Genomic DNA, 24,212 nt, shown 5'->3' with positions numbered 1-24,212 from the left:
ATTCTTACTATTGAGCATGGTATGTGTTGTGCCATCACCTATAGTTTCAATATAATATATGTGTACATACAATGTTTTACATGCCCTAACAGTGACAAGCCTCCAATGTAGTTGTCATTGTTGCAAGGCTGGCTCTCCCATAGGAAAACACTGGATTTCATTTTGGGAGCAGCTAGAAATATGGTTGAAGGGCTCGTTTTAATAGTAATTTAAAATCCAACCTATTGATCAAGTTGAATTTTATATTATTATTTTGAACATTCCACTTCTAGAAAGTTGCCATTTTCCTGCCTAAGCCATAGAGGCTATTCTGTCAGTCTCATGTGTCACCAGACTGCTGATGGCTCTCCTTTGGTGAGCTGTGGATTGCATACAGTAAAACACACAAGTGCTGCAAAAGTGGGTAGGCTCACCCTGGGGAAACTTTCACCCCATTGGTTAGTGAGTGGCCAGGAGTCTTCCCCACACATAGGATGGCACTGGGCATAAATGTGGTATCTCTAGTGCCCTCCTGAGAATACTCCTGAAACTGTAAAAAATCAGAAGGACTACTCTGCTGTATGAAGAACCTGAAGGAAGACTGGGCCTTCTTGCCTTGAAGCCAGGGCCTAGAAGGGACTCAAAGCTGACTTCCTGTTCGAGCTACAGTGACACAACCAGCTTCCAGAGGCCTTCCCTGCAGTTGCCCAGCTGACCAATACCAACTGTGCCTGCCGTGCTCCTGGCCTCTGCTGGAGCAAGTTCTGATCCCCAGGAGGTGCCCCCTAAGTCCTGGACCCATGGTGATGTTAGAGTTTTTGCCAACTTTTTACCCAGAGAACAACCAGAGACTGAGATTACAGTTGATCTTGCAGCAGCAGAATCACTGTTGGCCTCACTTTGCTGGGTTGCCCCACTGAAGATGATCTGACCTTCAGAAAATGTTTTAAGTCTGAACCTAAAGGGCTTCCGTGGGACCAACACCGAGCTACAAACTGTTGATGTTGAGGCCTCCCTACGAATAAACTTTAAACTTTGCCCACTTGGAGCTTTCCCACCTTTGTCGATGACCGCATTAGGATCTTGAAGTTTAGCAATCAGCTGTCTTCGAGTCCCACTTTGGATCCAGCTTAAAGATTACTCCAATGTTGACTTGTCGACAACCAATTTTCTCCATTTCTAAGTCCGAAGGTGAACTTTCCACTGGGAAGAACCTGATCCCTGTATTCGACCAGCACCTCATCACTCCATAGTGGTCAGCCTTAACTTTTGACCCAGTCTAGTGTGACCAAATAACTGTGGTTGGCCCTTTGTGCTTCTTGGTGCTATTTTTCACATCTCCAGTTCTACTTATTGGAATTGGGTTGTTTTGGTGTCATTTTATATATTAAAATGTTCTAAATGTCCGAGATTTTTCTTGCATTGTGTTTTTACTTCATTACTGTTTGAGTACCACATAAAGACTTTACACATTGCATCTTAGGTAAGCCCAACTGCTTTGTGACAAATTACGAGAGGATTAAGCACAGGTTTATTTAGTGACTTTGGTCACACATTGGCGGTTCACTCTGGCAAGGACTGTGATTATTAATGGTATGTAATTTCTTGCACTGGGTAATAAAGCCTGTCACCAGCTAATATTTTTAGAAACCATTCCTGGCCAGCAACAAAATGTCATAGAGGCAGACCCTTCTAATCCTATGGCTTTAGTCACACTGGATACCCTGATGGTAGAACTAAAATCTATAAGGTGGAGATGTTGACTGAAGATTAAATCCATGAATTCTGAACTGCCCTTACTTAAAGTAAATCTGGAAGTTCATGACTGAAACCTAGATAAACTAGAACAGCAACTACTGACAACATTTTGGTGGGGCTTCGATCTCTGGAACCCTCAAAGGAAAGTGATCAAGCTGGAGAACGGGAGTAGGATAAACAACATTGTAATGTTTGATGTCCAAGAAGGTGGCACAATTATATCCTTCCTAACTGTATGTGTACTGACATTCATTGAAGTAGTTTTCAGTCCTCCACTGAAATTTCAGAGAACACAGAGTTTACACCAAATAAGACTGATGCGGCATGCCCAGTTATAGCGTGCTTCTGCCACCAATAAATCAGGAATATTATCCTCAAAACCAAAGCACACGCCCCATATCAACATGAAAACTATGAAATCTCAATTTCTGTTGATTTTTCCTATGAAACTAATGTTCTTCACCAGAAGGTTCTGGCATCATGATCTACTCTGAACAAAATGTCCTATTCAGTTGCTAGTGCCTGCAACAATGTTTATTACTGTTGATATGGGTGGGAGAAACAAAATAATACTACAGACCTGAAGAACTGGAATGGTTCCTTCTTTGATTGGAAGAATCTTCGATAGATTTGGGAATCCCTGTGAGTACATTGGAGATAAATGTCGGCCCAAACCTGAACCCCGAACAGCAACAAGGTTGCCACTTGGCTGACTACAACTCCACACATACTCAACCCTTCTGGACTCAGGAGGGCAAAAGGTTGAACCATACAGTCCATAGAAAATCAAGGTCTAAACTGAAGAATGTACCTTTAATACTGTTGCTGGAATAACACGGCAAAACATATTGTTTGCTTTCAGTCACCGATCTGAGTTGCATACTGATTTACTGCCTTCCAATGATTAATCTCAGGCATTCCTTTGCGCTCATACATGACAAGACAAAGTTTGAAGAGCTCTACAACAACCTCCATCGTTTCTAGATCTGACACCACACATCCTTAAAAATATACCATACAGACTCATAACTTGGAAATCTTTCAACTAATGACTGACCACTTCAGCGCAACATGCCATCATGAGAACTATCTCTGTTTTCTTACTTAAGGCTACTAGTTTTTTCAGGTTTCTTCAGATTGGACAAAGTACTTAACTATGATGCCAATAGGTGACATTGTTCAGTTACAAGAAACTCATTTGTTACAACCAGCAGCAGTCAAACTGAAAAGAACATGGGTAGAGAAGGTATTCTTCATATTGGTCTCCTCATACAGAACGAAGAAGTGGCTATACTGATTCATACAATGACAGTAACACTCATTGGCAAGCCAGAAATTCCCTTTAGAATATGGATCAAACTAATCTCTCTAGATACTACACAGGCAATGACTGCACCTGTAGGAAGATGGCTCTGTATATGCTATACCAAAATGAGGTATTGTGTGCACAGAAACCAAGGGATCCCCAAAGGCTTAACAGAGGCTAAAGTAGATACTGCTAATGCTCTCTTTTGTGATAGTGTGGTCAAGCTGTTAGGCTTCTCAGAGGGTAGTGCAAAGCATTTGTACATACACAGTCAAGATATGAGGCACACAGTCAATGACTAACTCCAGGCCAATGTATTTATATAGGAAAAATGTGTTTTGTTACTTTGGCCCTCATTCTGACCTTGGCGGTCTTTTCGCAAGACCGCTGAGTTACCGCCGCGGTGAAGACCGCCGACCGCGGCGGTGTGCCGCTGTGCGCATTCTGACCGCTGGGAGCGTTCCGCCGGAAAACCGCCAGCAGCCACACTGGCGGTCGGCGGGAAAGTGGAGACTGGTCAACCTCCACCGCCACGCCAGTAGAACACCGCCCACAGAATTACGACCCACATTTCTGTGTGGCGGTCTTCTGTTGGCGGTCTTCTGTTGGCGGTCACGTCCATATGGCTCCCGTCGCCTCCCGGAGGACCAACGCACAAGGTAAGTTGATCGTCCGTGAGGGGAGGGGGTGGGGGGGTGTTGTGTGATGTGGGCGTGCATGGGGGTGTGCGTGTGAGTGTGTAGAGGGGGTGTGTGAGTGCGTGTATGCGGGCGGGGGGTGCTGCTGTGTCTATGGGTAATGTGTGCTGTTCGGCAGGTGCGCATGTCGGCATGTATGTGTGCGGGTATGTGTCCCCGTTGTGTATGTGTGTGTAGGGGGTGTGTATATGTGCATGTTGGGGGTGTGTGCATGTCGGGGTGCGTGTATGTGCATGTCGGGGTGGGGGTGGGGAGGGGGTTCGTACCACCTCTGGGGGGTGGCAGGGGGGTGGAGGGTGTGGGGGGAGGACTCGGGTGGGTAGTGGGGGGTGGGGGAGACCCCTATCAGTGCCAGGGAAGGAATTCCCTGGCCCCGATAGTGCTTACCGCCATGGTTCGCACGGCGGTTCCCGCCCGCAAGAAACCGCGGCGGTAGGCAGGGTCATAATACCCTTGGCGGTCTTGGGACGACCGCCGGGCCGGAGTGCGCAAACTCCAGCCCCGCGGTCATGACCGCCGTGGCGGTCGGAGTGGAGAAGTAGCGGTCGGTCGCGGCGGGGACCGCCGCGGTCAGAATGCCATTTTTAATACCGCCGGTCTGTTCGCGGTCCGACCGCCGTCTCTCCGCCGACCGCCAGGGTCAGAATGAGGGCCTTTATTTCTAGAACCAAAAGGTTCTTGTTGCAGGTATGTACATTTGCAAGTAAGTATCGAACAAAGGTATCCTTTGTACTTTGAGTTTGGCACATAAAACTGTTTACAGGCAATTAACACTTTTCACTTTCAAAAGTTGACACTGCATTATTTAGTACAGTACTGGGGGAGTGTTGGGGGGGTATTAGTGTAGTTTTGAGGTAAGTACTCGACTTACAGTTCCAGTCTCTGGGGGTTAGGATGTCCACTGGTTAAGGTTCAAGATGACCCCAAACATGCACCACCAGCAACACTGTGCAGACCGGGTGCAGAGGTCAAACTTGGTGTTGAATTTAGAATGGGATCCTATGGAGACTGGGGCACTCGGAAACAGATCTGCTGGCAGGTAAGTACCTGCGACTTTTGAGGGCCTACCTTGGGAGTTTAGGTGACCACTGTCCTCAGGAGTTCTTGGCCCTCTGCTGGGCAAGAAGTCCTCTGGGGGTTTGTAGAGGTCACTAGTCCTGCAGGATGTGTCGCCTTTTTTGTAGCCAGGCTTTAGAAGTTGCAGAATGCTGGTAGGGCTGGGGACAAGTTAGTTGGTGTCTGGAGTCTTCTCTGCTGGGGTCAGCTTAGCAGCCCTTCTTCTTGCTTTTTTCTTCTTTTCTTCTTGAGGTCACCAGAAATCTGGTAAGCTAGGTTCAGGGGTGCCTTTAAATTTGAAATTTAGGGGTGTTACAGGGGTAGGAGTGAGGTAGCCAATGGCTACTGTCCCTGAGGGTGGCTACACCCTTCCTGTGCCCACTCCCTTCGGGGAGGGGGACACATTCCTAACCCTATTGGTCCCTGTCCTCCACACCAAGGTGGAGGTTTTTCATGAAGGGGGTCACTTCAGCTCTGGACACCTCAGGGGGTGGTCCTCGTTGGAGTGGTCACTCCTCCCTGTTTTTCCTAATTTTCCTGCTGGACTTTCCGCTAAAAGTGGGGGCTCGTCTGGTGGGCAGGAAGCTCCATTGGATGGAGTTCCATGGGGCACTGTAACAGGAGGCCTGAGCCTTTGAGGCTCACCTTCAAGTGTTGCAGTTCCTGCAGGTGGGGAGTGTGAAGCACCACCACCCAGAGCAGGTTTTGTTTCTGATTCCAGAAAGCACAAAGGTTCTCACCCCATGGGGTCAGAAACTTGTCTTTTAGTGACAGGTTGGCACAGACTGGTCAGCCTTACACTAAAGGGTTGGTTAAAATCCAGGGGGCATCTCTAAGGTGCCCTCTGGGTGCATTGTACAGTAAATCAGACACTGGCATTAGTGTGGGTTTTTTGTGCTGAGAAGTTTGATATCAAACTTGCCAGTCTTCAGTGAAGCCATCATGGAGCTGTGGAGTTGTAATGGCAAACTCCCAGCCCCTGTACTTAATAGGGCCACACTGCACTTACAATGTCTAAGAATGGACTTAGACATTGTAGGGACATATTGCTCATGCAGCTATGGCCTCACCCGTGGTATAGTGCACTCTGCCTAAGGGCTGTAAGTCCTGCTAAAGGGGTGACTTACCTATGCCACAGGTAGTGGTTGCTGGGCATGGCACCCTGAGAGGAACTTTACCATTTGCTCCCCACCAGCACACACAATGCAATGCAGTGCGCATGTGCTTGGTGAGGGGTCCCTTAGGGTGGCACAGTACATGCTGCATCACTTAGTGACCCTCCCTGTCACAGAGCCCTTGGTATCACTGGTACCTGGTACAGTTTTAGGGAATGAACACTGGTTCTGGGGCCTGGATAGCAGGATCCCAGCACACTTTCAGTCATCAGCATCAATATTGGCAAATAGCTGGTGGTAACCACAAAAAAGGGGTACTTTCCTACAGCACCAACCTGCTGGAACTTCATGACAGGGGTCTGCATGAAGCAAAGATAAAACTTTATTTCTTCAAATTGTTGCATGACTGGCACTAGTCTTCACAAATATCATCAAGACAATCTAAGCCCAAGTTACAACTACTGGAGGTGTGGGGGGTGCATCTGATATGGTCCTGCCCACTCCTGCATAGGCCCTAGAAAACAATATGGAATATGATGATGGCCATGAATGGCCTCATCTTCACTCTATCTTCATTCTTTGTGATATAACATGCCTTCCTGGACAACTCTAGTATCATGAACCGCTGGAAGAGGTGGTTAACACAGCACTGGCTGTAGCTAAAAGATGTTTATTTTGTGACATTGGTGGCTTCAAGACTCTCCCACACATGATGATTGGCTCTAAGAGTTAGTGGCTCTGGTAAGACAGGAGTGTGTCATGTACAGACTGCTGGGATAACAATATATTTTCTAGTTGTTTTGGAATCCATTTATTTAGCACCTACAGCTACAATAATTGAAATTCTTCCTCCACCTTTGCCAGTTAGTTCCTATTCTCCCCCTACTTTTCTCGTAAAATTGCAATGCTGTGAACCATACAACAGCTAATCATTCTGTAATATTCAATATAGTTTGATCCAGAGGTCTCCAACCTTTACTGTAATGAGAGCTACTTCTGATCAGTGAAAATCATTGTGAGCTACTGAATGATAAGGCACTCTCACAGTGTACTAGACACTCCACGCCCAGTTAATTGACTAAGTCTAATGTTCACCAGGAAGTATGGTTTGAACAAAATACTTTTTGACTAGGGGCGCTATGACAGGGCTGGCATGTGTGCGAGTGAGAACGTGGTCTTGTGCGCCTATGAATGGGATATATGTGAATAGGTGAAAGTAAGCCTGTGTCATATGTACTTGTGGCACAGGACATACCTTTACCCATATGCGGGACTGTTATATGTATAACATAAACATACAGCCATTTTTATGGGAGAATTTTAAAGTGCATGATAATGTTCTGCAAACATATTTATAACATGGAACACTTTTCCGCACTTCCAAAGTGTGACATTTACAAACATGAAGCATCTTGCACCCAGTGGCCTGAGGACAGGGTGCCACATTTATAACAAAATAATACAACCATTTATTTAAATGGGAGGAATATAGAGTGAAGAAACATGCGTCACAAAATATTAAGACATAATTGACTTAATATTTCATATAAATATTATTCTTCACTTTAACTTTCTCCAATTAAAAGAAATTACTGTACTTTTAGCTTTAAATATAGCACATTATCTACTGGTCACTGGGAGCAGGAGGCCTTCTGTTTGTAAAGGTAGCACTTTGAAATGAGAAAAAATTAATATGAAAAGTTAACTTAATCATTAATTTAACACTTCATTGAAAGTTTCTCCTCTTTAAAAGCATTCAGAAACGTAATATTTTTCTCACAGTAGTAGACAAGGTCTTTTAGTTAAGATGTAAAGGCCTCAGTGCTTCAGTGCTTTACCTTTGTGACCTCAGGTCAGAAATCTGACTCCAGCACTGCTCATTATCAGTCCCAGCTATCTGCAGCCTGAAGATAATTTGTAAAATAAATACACACACTTCCCTTAACTTGAAAAGGGAAATGTGACCCTGTGCTTATTTTAAAACAAATGGAAGGGTGTGAGCTACTCTGAAGGTGTCTTCGACCTACCAGTAGCTCACAATTGACTGGTTGGAGACACCTGGTTTGATCTATATAATGCTAATTTATTTACTGGCATATATAGTTGTGAGGCAAGGATCAGGTTTTGAAATGTTTATTAATAATGGGCACTATATGTATGTTGACAAACTTACACTTGGATTTATTCATTGGCCTAGGATGCTAAGATTTGATGGGTTTATTCTCTACTCATTCTGATCCAGTGTGGTAATTCTGGCTGATACCCATAAAACATAATCCAAATTGTGCAAGTATTGTTTTCTGTGCCTATTGAAGGTGATTTCCCATGTTTGATCATGATACTTTTACTCTAACTGTTCAAATATTATGGCATCCTTGATTTACATGATAAAAGGCAACAAAGAAATATTGCACAAACAAAAAGAATTAGAAGAAGTATTTGTTGCTGTGTGTCCATCTTTCCAGACTGTTAGCAGTATTGACATATGTTTGAGGGTCAAATGGTGAGTCATCCTTGTGCAAGCCTCTGGTCTTGGCCATACCATATCCCACTGGGTCTGATGGGAAAGTTTGACACATCTACCTTTGTGTGTGTGTGGTTGTCCGTTTTTGTGTTCCTGTACAGATCCTACTGGGGCAACGCTTCACAATATGGAGTTGTTCCAGGCATTGCCTTAGACGTCCGCACATCTTTCTTTCTTCCTAAGTACAACTCAGCCGATTACTTTCTTGTGGTGCTGTGTAGAATGTCACAATGGTCTCTCAGTGAATGCCAAATAACTCTATACATGCAGGTTTTTATCAGCTTTAAAATTCAAATGGAAATGAAATGAAGGTTGCCATGTAGCAATCCTAAATGTAATTGGCTAACAGTTATAATGTATAGCATAATCTTGCAATGGAGAAGCCACTGTAATCGGCGACATCCCTACAATTGGTTCCATTGGAGGGTGACCTAGTCTAATTTGGCAACTTCAGGGATTCCAAATGTTGAAAATATATTTTCAGTACAAAGAGGAGCACCTCTGCAGTGATGCTCAGTACATCCATGACCTTAGGGATTCTGGAATACTCATCCATGGCTAACAGCAGGTATTACCCCTTTGGAATCAGGACTAAACATTAAGCCCACTACTGCTTCCCATGTGCCTTGTGACAGTGGAGACATATAAGGTGATCTTTACTCATCCAGGGAAAGAAACAATACCTTCTGCTTGCTATTTCAATAAGCCAACTTAATAGGATCAACATCCCTTTAGCATTGGGTCTGAAGAGTTTATACACAGCATTTGGTGTGAGATCCTCTTCTGTGGCTTTTGGTACATCTCTCTTGCTGATAGCCCTAGAGCAGCCTTTACGATTTGTGTATTTGAGGGAATATGAAAAAAGAAGTCAGCAGAGTTGTAGTCCTTGCCTAGAATATACAGTCTTAGAGATGATTGTCCAGTCCATGGTGGTAGTTTTTCTCTAGAGATTATGGAAATTGTGACAAGTACCTGACGATCCGTGGCAAAGTTCACAGCATTCTTATAGAGAAACAAATGAAAGTGCTGACATGCCCAGACCACAATGTGGCTATCATTTTATGCTTCTGACTAAGGACCTGATTTAGAGCTTGGCAGATGGAATACTCTGTCACAAACATGATGTATATCCCGTCCGCTGTATTATGATCTCCATAGGATATAATGGGATCGTAATATTGCGGACGGGACATCCGTCACGTTTGTGAAAGAGTATTTCCCTCTGCAAAGATCTAAATTAGGACCTAAGCCTTCTCAAACTTTGTTAGGCTCATGCAGGAGTATTTTGTTTGGGTACTTCAAAATTCTGAACAGGCTGGGAAGGATGGTGCTCAACCTTTTGGGCTGACATCCACATCATCTTCTGTTCGTAAGGAGAAATAAAATAAAAATGTAAACTTCTGCAAAGTAAGCCTTAGTGGCTTCAAAGATTTTTTAACATCTGTAGACTACATACATGCTTTTGTCTTCCTGGTAAAGTCTCTCAAGAGGGCATTGATGGATGCAAAATCTGGGATCGATTTGGCACAAAAACTGGCCATAAAGGCAATAAAGTGAGGACAGAAATAAATAAAGTGTAGACACATTTGATGGAGGTGATTCCTGTGAGAACTTCTACTTTCTCTGGATCTGGCCTCACACCTTTGATGAAGAACTTAAGCCCATGAGATTCCAGGGCAAGTACTGACAGTGTGGGTGGCAAGAAGCAAGGGTGTCACAGACCTTCATCATGGCATAATTATGCTTGTATTATGTCTCGCCAGATACCAGGATAGCTTTTTGTAGATTAGGCAGTTAAGGTACTTTAAGTCACCTATATATGTCCTCTTGAAATACTTCAGCTGCTGAAAAGACAGCAAAGTCAAGTTATTTACAACAAAACCAGCTACATTAAGGTGATGACTCTTCTAGCTCCAACTTATGATATCCTTATTTTAGTCCAGACTGGAGAAGAACCATACCTCCTTTAATGGTGCATAATGCCTGTATTCAAGGGCCAAATGTTGTTCCCATAGAATGACGGCATGCCCATACAGTTACATGCCCATACAGATGCAAAAGGGTCCTCCATATTCCCTGGTAGGGATAGGTAGAATATAGAAAACCTGAAGGGTAGGCTTCATTACAGGCTCAATGGTGTTTATTGGAGTACATGCTTAATTTCAGCTTCCACGTATTTTTCAATCTGTAATGATATTCTCCATAAATGCAGTGCAACATGCTTCGCAAAGCCTCACCTGCCAGAGAGAAAGTATGGTACTAAAGTAGGCTTTGCAGGAAAGAGGTATATGCATGCCGTATACCTTTATTATCACATTCACTAGCTGTAAATGTGAGCAGGTTTGCAAATTCCACATTAGTCATTGCATTCATGGTGGCTCCAGTAGCGACTAAACATAAAAAGTTTACTCCATTTATCTAGACTTCTATTAATAATTGAGAAACGTTATTGATCCTGATTAGAAACATCTTACCCCTTTTGGATCAGGCATACTTAGCAGTTTTGGAGGAATCACTTGTAGAACATTTTGCAAAGTGTTCTTTATTACATTAGAATTTGGCTGATTGTTTTACTACCTTCTGTGCATTTGAAAGAAGACTAATGAAATCCTCAGGGTGCTCCTTTCTGGGCCTTCCTGTACTTGTACATTTTATGTAAATGACACTTTATCATAGCACCTCCTTTATCATAGCATTTCACAGGAAACAGAACAGTCTTGATGTGCCACCATGCCTTGGTCTTTGGCTTGTCTTCATGACTAGCTCAGGCCTACTGTGTTGAGTCAAATTGTTTTTGAATGACAAATACAACCACTCTTTTTCATTAGACCTACACAACTTCTGTCCAATCAAAAGTTGGTAAAGAGGAAGATCAAAATGTGGGTGGAGCCAAATCCCCTTTCCAAGCACTGTTTCTTAAAATAATTTTTCTGGTGATCATATAAGGGCTAGTGAGAGCTGTGCTTTCAAACCAACCCTTAAAAGTAAATGCACTAACCACACACAACTCCAGTGCATAGAATAGCATTATACGAAGTAAAGTGCATCCAGTGCTCCCTACTTCAACAAATTAGAGAGTATAGGTAGTGACTGATTCTCCTTCCTTCACTCTGATTTTATTTTGAAACTCAACAGTATATAGGAATGGCAGCTGCCTGCCATCTTGGGATTGTCAATTTAACACAAGGCTGGGAAAAGGACGCCTATTCTGAGCTTCCTGTTGTGGGAGGAGCAATGCGTTTTTACTCTAGCGCTACACTAAGGAATATGACTAACACGGTTTTGAATGTTCATCTTTTCCGTACACTGGTGGATGAATAACAGGCAACAAGAAAAGTTACAACACAGGCCCTTACAAATATATGGCCTAGCACTTTATGAATCACTGCACATTTTCGCGCTGCAGAGGGTTTCTGATTTCGATGGCAATAATTGATTTATTTGTTTGTAGTCACACAGGAACATTTGAAATTTTACTCGTGTAACCTTGTATGCCAGCTGTTGTGAAGGTCTTTAGAATTATGCGCCCTGTTGAAGCCAAACAAATATGCCTTTGATTTGACTATATTTGTATGCTATCAAAAGCTTGAGGAGCTGTCGACCCTGAGTGATACCAAGCTACTCCTTTGAATACATTTTGTAGAGTTAAGTACAGCATGTCTACGAAGCTTTATTGCAATCTGAATGTAAATGCAAAGGAAATGCCTCATCTGGATGTGGGCAGAGGCCCCCAGGCCTTTTTTTGTGGGGGTGGTCAGAGTGGATGGACCTTCCACATGCTATCATGTCCTTGGTAGAGCAGGCCGAATTTTTTTTTTGCCTTTGATCATGAGAAGTTCACAAACTTTGCCTTATGTGAATCCAGGTGAAGTAAACCAACTTCACTCCACTTCCACCCTGACAAGTTTACTGGTATAATATCTCTAATAAGCGCAGAAGGGACTCAATCAAGGATGTCTTCATCTGAGTGAGATGTACAAAAACTCTAGTAATTTGAAGAAGTATTCAACTACTAACTTCCTGTTATGCCTTCAGTGTACAAAGAATGTATACTACCACATCAGTTGGGTAAAAAAATAACAAATTTCTCAAGACTAAGGGCATAAGACTGTGTGTTTTGTCTCTTACTACGTCCCCTATTGAAAAAAGCAAGTGCCTCTTAAGAAGTGAAGGAGAAATCATACAAGAGCATCACGAGAATATACAATGAGATTTGTCTACTGTGACCCAAGTTCTGATCATTGGTGATATTCTTCAGACTGTGGGCTAGACTCTAATGCATAGATACTGGAATTTGCTGGGTTAGTCAATCCGTAAATTTCGTTTGTAGTGGGAGTCAGGGGCGTAGGAGACACTAAATTTCAGGGGGGGACAGGGACAACCTTGAGGTGGGCCCCCTGCAGAAAGTGTGCACCCAGAAGGGTTGCTGTGGGAGAGGGTGGGGGGGAGATGGGAAGATGGGGAGCGGGGATCGCTTCCAGTCAACTCCTGTGAGGCCTGCATTTCCCTGTCTGCTGGGCCCTTTTTTTGCTGCCTGTTAGACAGCGACAGGCTCTGTGCTGCTGTTTGCCTGCGTGAAGTCCTAAGAGGCCTGTGCTGCCTGCTGGGTGCAGTGCTTCCTGTCGATTCCTGTGCTGCCTATCATGCACTGTGCTGCCTGCTGGGAGCTTTCTTTCTTGTCAGGCTGTGTCAGTGTCTGGGCCCCCGCCTGCCTATAAAGGCCAGTAAGGGCTATGATTGCTGCTAGGTTCTTGTCTGACTGTCAGGTGGCAGTCTCTGTGCTGCCACCTTCCAGTGAACTGCTGTGCTGTCTGACAGGGCCGGCCTTAGTGCTGGTGGCGCCCTGTGCGACATTGTTTGTTTGCACCCCTCAGTGATCACCTCCGCCACAAATTTCCTCACTACTATCCATCACCAGTCTCTCTCAGATGCATTTCATTCGTTTTATAGCACCACTCATACCGGGAAATATCCCTTACACTGCAATCAATGCACTGCACTGCATTTACCACGCTGCCATTACCCCACATATGGGTCTAGCATGCATGCCTTTACCACACATGTCTTTACCACGCATATGCGTGGTTACAGCATAGAGAGCGGTCTAGCTGTCCGGGTGGAACAGGAAGAATTAGAGGAGTGAGAGGTAAGTAGGGTTGTGGCTGGGTTTAGGGTGGTAGGTTGGGGTCATTTTTAGGAGAGGGTAGGGTCGGGGTAGATTTTAGGACAGGGTGGGGTAGGTTTTAGGGTTCAGGACGAAGGCGTGGGGGACAAGTAGCTTTTAGGACAGTATGGGGTAGGTTTTAGGGTACAGGGTGGGGGTCATGTATTTAGGACAGAGCAGGGTAGGTTTTACAGTTCAGGGTGGGGGCAGGTGCATCAAGGTCGTTTTTAGGGCAGTTCAGGGTAGGTTTTAGGATTCAGAGTGGGGGTCAGGGTAGTTTTTAGGACAGGGCAGGGTTACTTTTAGGGCTCAGGGCGGGGGGGTTTAGGGCTCAGGGCAGGGGCAGTATTAAGTGCTTGGGCAGGGAAGAGTATGGTATCAGGTGTAAGGGGGCAGGGCGGGGAGAATTTACCACGCATATTCCTTTACCAAACATGCTTTTACAACGAAATTTGTTGTAACGCATGCGTAGTAAAGACACGGTCGTTGTTGAGACCACGTTGTTAAGGCATGCATGATATACGCATGTGTTGTTCCATCATTCAGCCCTCATACCAGTCTAGGGTGTCAAAGCACTTTACATCACACAGACATTACGCAGAGACAACCATCATATGTGTGTAAATAGGTGTATATGAAATGTTACCTAAGAGAGGACTACAAGGCGTAGGTGTCACAGGTCATGCATACTGGTAGCAGGTATAGTTTAAGAGTGCTTTATCTGGAGAAGCGCAACCTCTGAATTTAAAACATAACACCATGGTTTAATAATAAGAATTGATTTGCACTCAAATTAACTTGTTTTGCAACATTAAGTTAATGAAAAAGTGAGGGGAAATCATGACGCTCTAATCTATACCTTGATGTTTGCATGAAGCTCTTTGATTAGTTAATTGCTCACTGTTATATATTTAGTTTTAATTTATAAATTGCAGGGGACGAAAAAGGAGCTCTCTGTTGTAGGAAGCTGGTCTGGTGTGTGGTGAGTACCTATGGTATTATTATCACCTTATACCAGATCCAGGTATCCCGTTATTAGTGAAGTGTAGGCAGTGTCTAGAAGCCAGGCTCTCTAGAGGTAGCTGTGGATGAGCTGCCAAGACTTATCTAGGAGACATGCAAAGATCACGCAATACCACTGTAGTCACACGGCACTTACACACATGAAAGAAACACATGTTATGAAAATAAAGGTTCCTTATTACAGTAACACAAACACTAAAACACTAGATAGGCAATACTCCAATAAGATGTAAGTACCACACTATTATATGTACAGTAGCAATCAGAAATTGACATAAAAAGCAATAGAAAACAGTAAAAAGCTATAGGCAATACTGAAGGCCTCGTGGGGACCAGACCATATACTAAAAAAGTGGAATGCGAAAGTCGAGTCCCCACCCAAGGAAGTGGAATCGGTAGAGGGGAGCTGGAGGAACTAGGAAACCCCAAAGGTAAGTACCAGAGTGCACTCCAGCGACCAGGAGAAAGAGGTAAGTTACTGTTTTTTCCACAACCCACCTAAAGGACTTTAGAGAAGGATATTGCAAAACGCAGACAAGACTGCAAGAAACCAGACGTGGACCCTGGAAGAGGAAGACCTGGAAAAGAAGGGGACCAAGTCCAGTTGGAGTATCCGGTCGTGCCAGGAGCAATACCCACCCGTCTGTGGATGCAGGAGTTGGTCGACGGGGTGACGAAGATGGTCAACAATACATCACTGGAGCAGATGAAGCGTTCCTAGGTGATGCAGTCAACGTCCCATGCCGGATGAAGAAGTGCAGTCAGTCTGTGGTGTGGAAAACCCACCAACAAGCAATGGCAAATGTCACAGTAGGAGAAAAGTCTAGCTACCGGGGACCAGCAAGGTCCAGGGGGACTCAACCCAAGGAGGGGAGTCCCAGGTGACCCTCAGCAAGGCACAGAGTCTGGAGAAGTAGAGGCATCCCCCACAGAAGACCCACAGGCAAGGAGCCCAAGAGCTGCAGAGAGGCCCACGCAGCACACCTGAAGAGAGGTCCCATGTCACAGGCGAAGCACGTAGAGGGATGTGCTTCACAGAGAAGAGCGCTGGGGGTTACACGGAGCATGAAGATCCGTTGGAGGAGAGGCCAACAAGCCTTGGTAGCTGCAAGAGACGTGGTGCATGGGGGTACTGTCCTGCATTGGAAGGCAAGGACCCACCTGCCCCAAAGTTGGACAGCTGGTAGAGCAGACCAAGGAGACCACTCCAGACTACTACCCCTGATGCAAGATCCACCCAGCTCAGGAGGAGAGGAGATCGTTGTTGCAGTTGGTGCCTGCAGATGCAGGTAAGTGACTCCTTCACTCCAAGGAATTTTCCTTCTTTCTTCTCATGCAGACTGAAGACTTGCTGCCCTCAGAGGAAGCACAGCCGGGTAAATTCTGTAGTTGCTGGAAGGAGCCAGAGAAACAATGTTGCAGGGCAAAGTTGTCGCTGGAACTGCAGATTGTAGGTTCCTGTGAAGTCCAGCTGCGGTTCCAGTGGCCAGAAGTCAAAGTAAACGTTGCAGAGGAGTCCTGCTGGAATCTTGCACATCGAATCGGGGGACCCACCCAAAAGGGAAACCATAAATAGCCCAGAAAGGGGGATTGGTCACCTAGCAGGGTGACCACCTAGGAGGGGGCTGTGACGTAACCTGTCTTACCTGGCCACTCAGATGCTCCCAGAGGCTTCTGCCCACCTTGGTTTCAAGATGGCAGAATCAAGTGGCCACCTGGAGCAGCTCTGGGCACCAGCCCTGGGGTGGTGATGGACAGGGGAGTGGTTACGCCCATTTCCATTGTCCAGTTTCATGCCAGAGTAGAGGCTGAGGTCCCTGAACTGGTACAGACTGGTTTATGCAAGGAGGGCACCAAATGTGCCCTTCAGAGCATACCAGTAGCTTGGGGAGGCTACCCCTCCCAAGCCTTGTAACACCTATTTCCAAAGGGAGAGAGTGTTGCCTCCCTCTTCCAAAGGAAATCCTTTATTCTGCCACCTGTGAAAGGGTGCATGCGCCTTTTCATGCAGGCTGCAATGGCAGGCCTGCAGACACATTTTACATGGGCTCCTATGGGTGGCATAACACGTAATACATGCAGCAGCCCATGGGGAACCCCTGATCCCCCAATGCCCTGGGTACCTGGGTACCATATACTAGGGACTTATAAGGGGCACCAGTATGCCAAATGTGGGGTGTGTGTGTGGTCCAAGCATCCAAATTTAATGGGAGAGAGCTCTGGGGTCCTGATTAGCAGGATCCTAGTGAACACAATCAAAACTTACTGACAATAGGCAAAAAGTGGGGGTAACCATGCCAAAAAGAGGGTGCTTTCCTACATCTGACAAAAGCAGTAACCCACTGACATATTCACATTATATGCACTTTGTGATTTGCATGTAGATGTTCTTGCAGCAGGCATAGTAACCCTGTACACTATGATGAGTCAAAACTTCCACTAGACAAAACTTCAATCTCTCTCCAGGAAGACCATTAATCACTGGAATTATCTTGAGATTTTTATTGTTGCCTGAAAACTGTTGGTGGCAAGGAACACCCAGCAGGTGCTCTTAAAGCCACAATATATCTCAAACACAGCGCCCCCATCCTAAGTAAGCACCCGGTGCGGCTGGCCCTGCTGACTTACCTGGCCCTGTCCATCTCTCAGGCCAACTGGTTCTTTATGGGACCCTTGCTGTGTGCTGGTCTCTCCGCTGTCTATCCAGCAGTGTCAGGCTGTGTTCCACCACAGCCTGTGAAGTCCTGTAAAGGCTGTGAGTTGCCACAGTGCTGGCTTCACATCTACAGGCCATTGGCAGGAAATGAGATTTACAGACAGCCCTTGGCCTTCAGAGTGGGCTGTCACAAATGCCAGGATGGCTGAGGGAGAGACAGGAGACCCGAATGTTGGGGGGGCAGGATGTCAACTTAGGGGACAATAATTCGCACTGGGGCAGGCAAGCTGGAGACAGAGGAGAGAAGAGAGTGAGAGAGAGGCAACAGAAACGGGGGCCCTAACAAACATTGTTGCATCAGTGCGCTAAAGCCTTCACTGCTCATATTTCACAGTAACTCAACAATAATTTATTTAACAAGCATTTACAATGCAACGGGTCTCGCGTTTGCTCATGTTAGAGCTGATCGTGTTGTAAACTCCTAACCCGACTTTTCACCTATCGGGCAAAAGTGCATTTATGTACATATCTCGAAAAAGTGCAATTAACTATGTAAAGCGCTCGACTTCTGCCAAGCGTGATCGCGCTCATAAATTAGAGAAAAAGAAGTCCACGAGCCCGATGGAAAACAGCGAGCCTCGCATGTTTTCTGTACTTGGTCGCTGCGCTCGAGGAGGGCTATCCACCAGAAAAGGCATGACGTATGCGTGCCTTCGACTAATGAAAGCAAGCAGATTTTATTAGGCAAGCCCACGACCCAATAAAAAACACTGATGTGAAGTTGACAGGGCTCCGAGCCCTTTTCTAAATACTAAAGCGTCTCGCTGCGATATGCATGCGCGAGTGCATGCAACGCAGGCTCGACCCTAATAAGGGAGATACTCCGCAACACAACACTGTATTTCAAAAGAAGGGGAGATACTTGGAAATACTTCATTAAATTACCCAAACCTCCTAACCTCCTCAAATCTTGCTGCTTTCTTCAGGGTTGGATCTTCAAGGGACAGGAAGGGTCGGGCTCAGGAGGGACTGGATGCAGACAGCAATCAACAAAGGGCCTCTTTCATCTGCCTTTGTTCTCAGAAGGGCAGACTGCAGGCAGCTGATGATGGCAAGGTGAGAAGGAATCCCTTGTGTGCTGCAGCACAACAAAAGGGCAGAGGGCAAGTGTCCTGGAAGAAGGTCACAGGTCACGTTCAGGGCCAGTATAGGTTACGCTTTCATGTGTTAATGGCCCTGTGAATTACAGAAGAGAAGGGAAAATTCTTCTGTCCCCTCGCCCCCCCCCCACCCTTGTCCCCCGTGTCCCCCCACTCCAAAATCTGGGGGGGACATATCCCCTGCGTCCCCCACACTTCCTACGCCCATGGTGGGAGTGGCCTTCTGCTAGCCCTGAAGTTTTTCCTTTTTTTCTGTCATGAAAGCAACGGTCTGAGAGAGGTGTGTGTCCTCCCTTGAGTATGGTACATTTTCCCTGATAAATTCCGACAAGAGAAACATGCTGAAATTTATGTGGAGGAAGGCACAGAAAAAGGCAAAATATGCAGAATTCGTTGTTACAAAACCGGACCCCTCGTGTTATGCTTCATTTTCTAGTTTAATACTCAGAATTAGAGCCATTTACCATACCTGGAAAATACTTCATCCTGGGGTAACGGTAAATGCCGCAAACTTCCAGCAAACTTTGCCTGGTATCTTCAGAAGGGGCCCTTGCACACCTAGCAATTTGGCGTTTGTATTAATTGAGAGATACTACAGCTTGTGAGCATACATTTTTTGTTACAAAGTGCGTTCAAATAATCACAAACACTATGTTGTGCTTAATTTTCCCCTTCCCTTCTCTGACAGCATGCAGTTCGAAGCCGTCCCCGGCTGCGGATCCCGGAACCCTGCAACGCGGATCCACATCAGCTGTTTGATGACACAAGTTTCAGTTTTGTAAGTCAGGGTGGCAGGCCTGGGCCCAGCCATTCTGGGCGGTCCTTCTTCTCAGATCCCATGTCCAACCTTGCCTTAGCATAGTGCAGCAGCCTCGTCGTCCAGGGCAAGGAAATGATGGACAAAAACATCGATCGGTTTATCCCAGTGAGCAAGCTGAAATACTACTTTACTGTGGATACCATCTACGTGGGTAAGAAGCTGGGGCTGCTTGTGTTTCCCTACATGCACCAGGACTGGGAAGTGCAATACCAACAGGACACACTTTGATCTAAATGCCCCCGACCTCTATATTCCAGTTATGGCTTTTATTAAGTATGTTCTCGTGGCTGGTCCTGCACTAGGGACACAGAACAGGTTTTCGCCCGAGAATCTCGGGGTGCAGGCCAGTTCAGCTTTTGCCTGGCTCATCTTGGAGGTGTTGGCTATTTTACTTGCACTGTATTTGGGGACTGTGAACAAAAGACCTGACCATGGTGGAGCTTTTTGCGTTCTCTGTGTACAAGCATGTTGGGATGATTTTAGGGGTTTTATCAGGGTTGCTCTTTGGACGGACAGGATACTACCTCATGCTGAGTTGGTGCTGCATCGCCAATGTTGTTTTTATCATAAGGACATTACGTCTGAAAATACTGTCCGAAGGTGCAGCAGAGGGCGTGGTAGTGCGTGGGACCAGGAACCAATTTAGGATGTATCTCACAATGGCTATTTCTGCCGCACAACCCATATTCATGTTTTGGCTAACCTTTTACCTAATGAGCTGATAGTGACCTTTGCGGAGGTCATATGTGCTGTGTTTAACCACTTCTTAAGCCAGGAACTTGAAATGACCTGAAAGAAGCAGCAGTTTGGTGACACTACGGCCGCAGAGCCTGGAGACTGTACTTTGCTTTTATTGTTTGGTTTCCACAAATGTGGGTATTTCGTCGGATTTGAGAACATTCCCATTTAGCTAATTTGGGAACCTCACTTTTCCATATTATGAACATCGGAAAGATTTTCATCTTTTTGGGAAAGGAATGTACCTCAACTGCCTACAGAGTTATTTTTTTCGTTTTGTTCTGGCAGCAGTCACTCCGTTAAACGTTTTTTTAAATAAAGAAATAAAACAAACAATTGTATACATGCAATTTCACCTGGTCTAGCCCGCTTAATCTCCCTAAAGTACTGTCAGGGACAAACGCGCCGAACAGTAAACCCACATCAACAAGATTGATTTCTAAGGTCGGAGAGGAGGTCAGTTTGAGATTTTGTTGACAAAGAACATCTCGCTGATTTCTTGAAGGTCAGCAGCGTTATTTGATTTAGATTTCTGCATTGTGTGCTGTCACAAATGAAATGGCAAAGGGGCTTTCATAATCGTGTAGTCAGTGAGACTGTAGCAAACGTGCTGCACAAACACAAAAGGGAGGAGGCCATGTTTGAGGAACGCGCTTTGGATAAGCTAATCAAATACCGCAGGATATTCTGCAGGGCCAGACAGAGAACCCAAAGCAGATGTCGAAAGTGTTGTCACACCAGCCCCCATGGGTTACACAACGAGCGAGCCTGACGACTAAAATGAAATCAAAGACTGGGAAAAAACATAACTTTCTAATCCGTACCATGCAGTTTGCATGCATCTCTTTGATGGCAGTTTATAGCTCACTGTGCTAAATTAGGATTGTAACTTAGGGCCATATGTAGGAAGACTTTTGTATGCCGCAAACTGCGAAAAACGCCGTTTTGCGGCATGCAAAAGGTCGATCGCGATGCACAACCTCAAATTGCGAGTCGGTACCGACTCGCAATTTGAGGATGTGACTCGCAAATGGGAAAGGGTGTTCCCTTCCTATTTGCGACCGCATCGCCATGCTGAGTTGCTTTGTGACCGCGAATGCGGTCGCAAACCAACTCGCAGTTACCACCCACTTGAAGTGGGTGGTAACTCATTCGCAAAAGGGAAGGGGTCCCCATGTGAATGCCGAAAAAAATGTTTTTTCAGAGACGCCAGTGGTCCTTTGAGGAAAACGGGCTGCAAAAAGAAAAAAAAAACTGCTTTATTAAAAAAGCAGTCACAGACATGGAGGTCTGCTGTCTTCAGCAGGCCACCATCCCTGTGAATGCATGGACTCGCTATGGGGTCTCAAAATGCGACCCACCTCATTAATATCCATGAGGTGGGTCTTTGCGACCCCATAGCGAGTCGCAGAAGGTGTCTGAGACACCTTTCTGCATAAGATTTTGCGAGTTGCAATTTGCGAGTCGGTCATACTCGCAAATTGCAAGTCACAAAATTTTACTTACCTACATCTGGCCCTTACAAACTGCACAGTAACAAGAGATTCTCAATTACAAAAGCAGTAGCCCACTGAGCTATGCACATAAAATACTGTTCTGTAATCTGCATGGTATACGTTCTTTGCAGGATGCATATTAACCCTCTGCCCCACCTTAGATGAGTCAAAACTGCCACTAGAGAAAACTCCATCTCTCTCCAGCAAGTACATTAATCACCAAAGTCTAGGCACTTTTATTGTTGCCTGAAAACTGTTGAATGTACAAGGAACTCTGCAGTGCTTTTAAAACTGCTGCACTGCGACAAAACCAGCCTCCCACCCTTCCGGGGAAACATTGGATTCTCTATATGGCCAGTCCAGCCTCGGTATCCTGAGTGTGTGCTACAAACACACAATAAATTTGAACCTGATCCTTTTTAAGGTAAAGACTGACCTTCAAAGATGAAATCGAAGCTTTTGAGAGAAAAGTTTGTATGTAACTATTGAAGATGTGAGGTTGCATTGACCTATCCACCTGCTCATTTAACCACACTATACCTGAAAGAGCACTAATCATTGCTCTAACCTCTGTGAAATGTCAAAGTCCCAGGCCCAGACTGGTGCTCCAGGGCACTGCTCTTTTTCCAGGAGGACTGGCAGAGTAGGGTCAGGTTTCACTGCTGGTGGAAGCCTTGTTTCCTGCCTCCAGCGCTTACAAATAAACAATGCAAAACAAATGATTTTAAAGTGTGCTTAAAAAACATTTTTTAAGCCCTGACTTGATAGCACACCTGTTGCCAGACAATTATCTGAGAACAACTAGAGAGGAGCTCTGGCTCTGCCCACATTTTGGGAGAGAGGAGTACATCTTTAGAGTGGGCAGAAGTTATGTGCTTTCACAAAAATAGTGTTTCCTCTCCAATCGTCTGTGATCCATTTATTTATCCAGCTGCCTGATCTTGAACTTTTTGGGACACACATATGACACTGTAAAGCTAATAATGTGTCTTGGTTAACAAGATAATCTATGTTTTGTTCCTCAGCCAGCGTCCAAATGGGAGGAGGGCAGCTATTAACCTACATGGAATTTAGGTCTGATTTGACAGTGCAAGTGTCACCTGACCATTTAACCTACACCAATATTGTTCTACTGTGCTTTGCTTCCACACAAATACATATCTATTCCCATGCTATCTACTTGTAATGCTTCACATTACCATCCAACATTCCTTGAAAGCCAGAACTATTGGCATTGCTAATTCTTGCTTCTTTATTTGAGTCGTTCCTTCTTATGCAGTGAGTAGCACTGAGCTTCAGGGCAGTGAGGGGGGAGGGGACCGCTGTTGCTTGTTACAGAGTCCAGTATGTATATGATGACAGCTCTTTATCAATTTATTTCTTTATAATGTGATTTTTGCAATGGGAGAAAAAACAGACTGAGCTGAGTGACAGTCAATTGGAATTCCAATGTAGACAGAAAGTCCAGGTCTGACAGAAAATAACTCTTTATTCTTTCATTTTTTTCTGGGAATTTCTCCATGAGGAATTGTAGTATAAAAGAAAACAGCCAACATGTGTGTCGCCCCCTCTCGACTTGCGGAGTCTGGGGCTGTCTCAATGCTGATAGTGAAAGTTTTAAACAAAACATGAGGTAATAACAAGCCACATTTTGTATTGCCATAAGCCCATCACCAAATAAAAAAATAATTGTGCATATGTGTAAAGCCAAACACATCGCACTAAGGGCTGCTGCACTGTTTTGTGCCACCTGTTTTTGACAAGGTACAAAATGGATGCCCCCCCCCCAGCCTGCCAATGCAGACTAGAAGGACAGTGTTTTCACTGCTAGTTTGTCTTTGCCATTCACTCCAATAGCAAAGACACCCTTCTCCTAGCACTGTACGTACATCTCCCCTAAGGAAGGCCTATAGAACCCTATGGCATGGAACTGTATTTTGTTAAGTAAGACATATATTTTTGATATGTCTTAACAGCAACCCTTCCAAATTGTTGTTTTGCTATGGATAAAGTTAGTAACCCTATTAGAAATGGGGTCTCTAGTTGGCAGTCAGTTGACACCTTGTCCAGGAAGGGATCCTCACACTACTTAGGGTAAGGGAGATACACAGCTCAGATAACCCCTGCTCACCCCGTTGGTAGCTTGGTACAAGCAGTCAGACTTATCTCACAGGCAATGTGTAAAGTATTTGTACACACACACAGTAACCCAGTAAAAACACCACAAAAATGCTCAACACCAGTTTAGAAAACTAGGCAATATTTATTTAGTAGAACCAGACCGAAACAACAAAGATCCAACATACACAAATAAGGTTATCACTTTTTAAACAATCCTAATCCTGAGAAATCAGTGGTTGTATCTTTACGACACACAGTACGTTGGATGCATCAATACAAAGATGATGCGGGCCGCAAAGGAGGAAAAGCATGCAATGCGTCTATTATTTTCAACCTGGATTCTTTTCCTGCCAGGCTGGTGATGCATCGATCCTTTTACCACCCGGCTGGTGAATCACGCATTTTTTTCCCACCGGACTAGCGATGCGTTGATTCCTGGTTGCAGAGCAATGAAGAAAATGACACCCAGGGACGATGCGTGAAAAGTCCAGATGCACGTCAAAAATGGATCTGCACTGAAGCAGGCGATGCATCGATTTTGCAGCCACAAGATAGGTGCTGCATCAATCTCGATTTTTCTGCCGTAACGGCCTCGGTT

General features: G+C 45.1%; 1 pseudogene; it reads left to right on the top strand.

Annotated features, from left to right (window-relative positions):
- LOC138297050 (protein YIF1B-like) overlaps window positions 1-19,988 on the top strand; it is a 75,032-nt pseudogene extending 55,044 nt beyond the window's left edge.
- The last annotated feature ends 4,224 nt before the right edge of the window (window positions 19,989-24,212 follow it).

The sequence above is a fragment of the Pleurodeles waltl genome, chromosome 5 (assembly GCF_031143425.1).
Source record: "Pleurodeles waltl isolate 20211129_DDA chromosome 5, aPleWal1.hap1.20221129, whole genome shotgun sequence".
Classification (NCBI taxonomy): domain Eukaryota; kingdom Metazoa; phylum Chordata; class Amphibia; order Caudata; family Salamandridae; genus Pleurodeles; species Pleurodeles waltl.
Note: the sequence above shows the minus strand (reverse complement) of the source record. Positions and strands in the feature narration are given on the sequence as shown.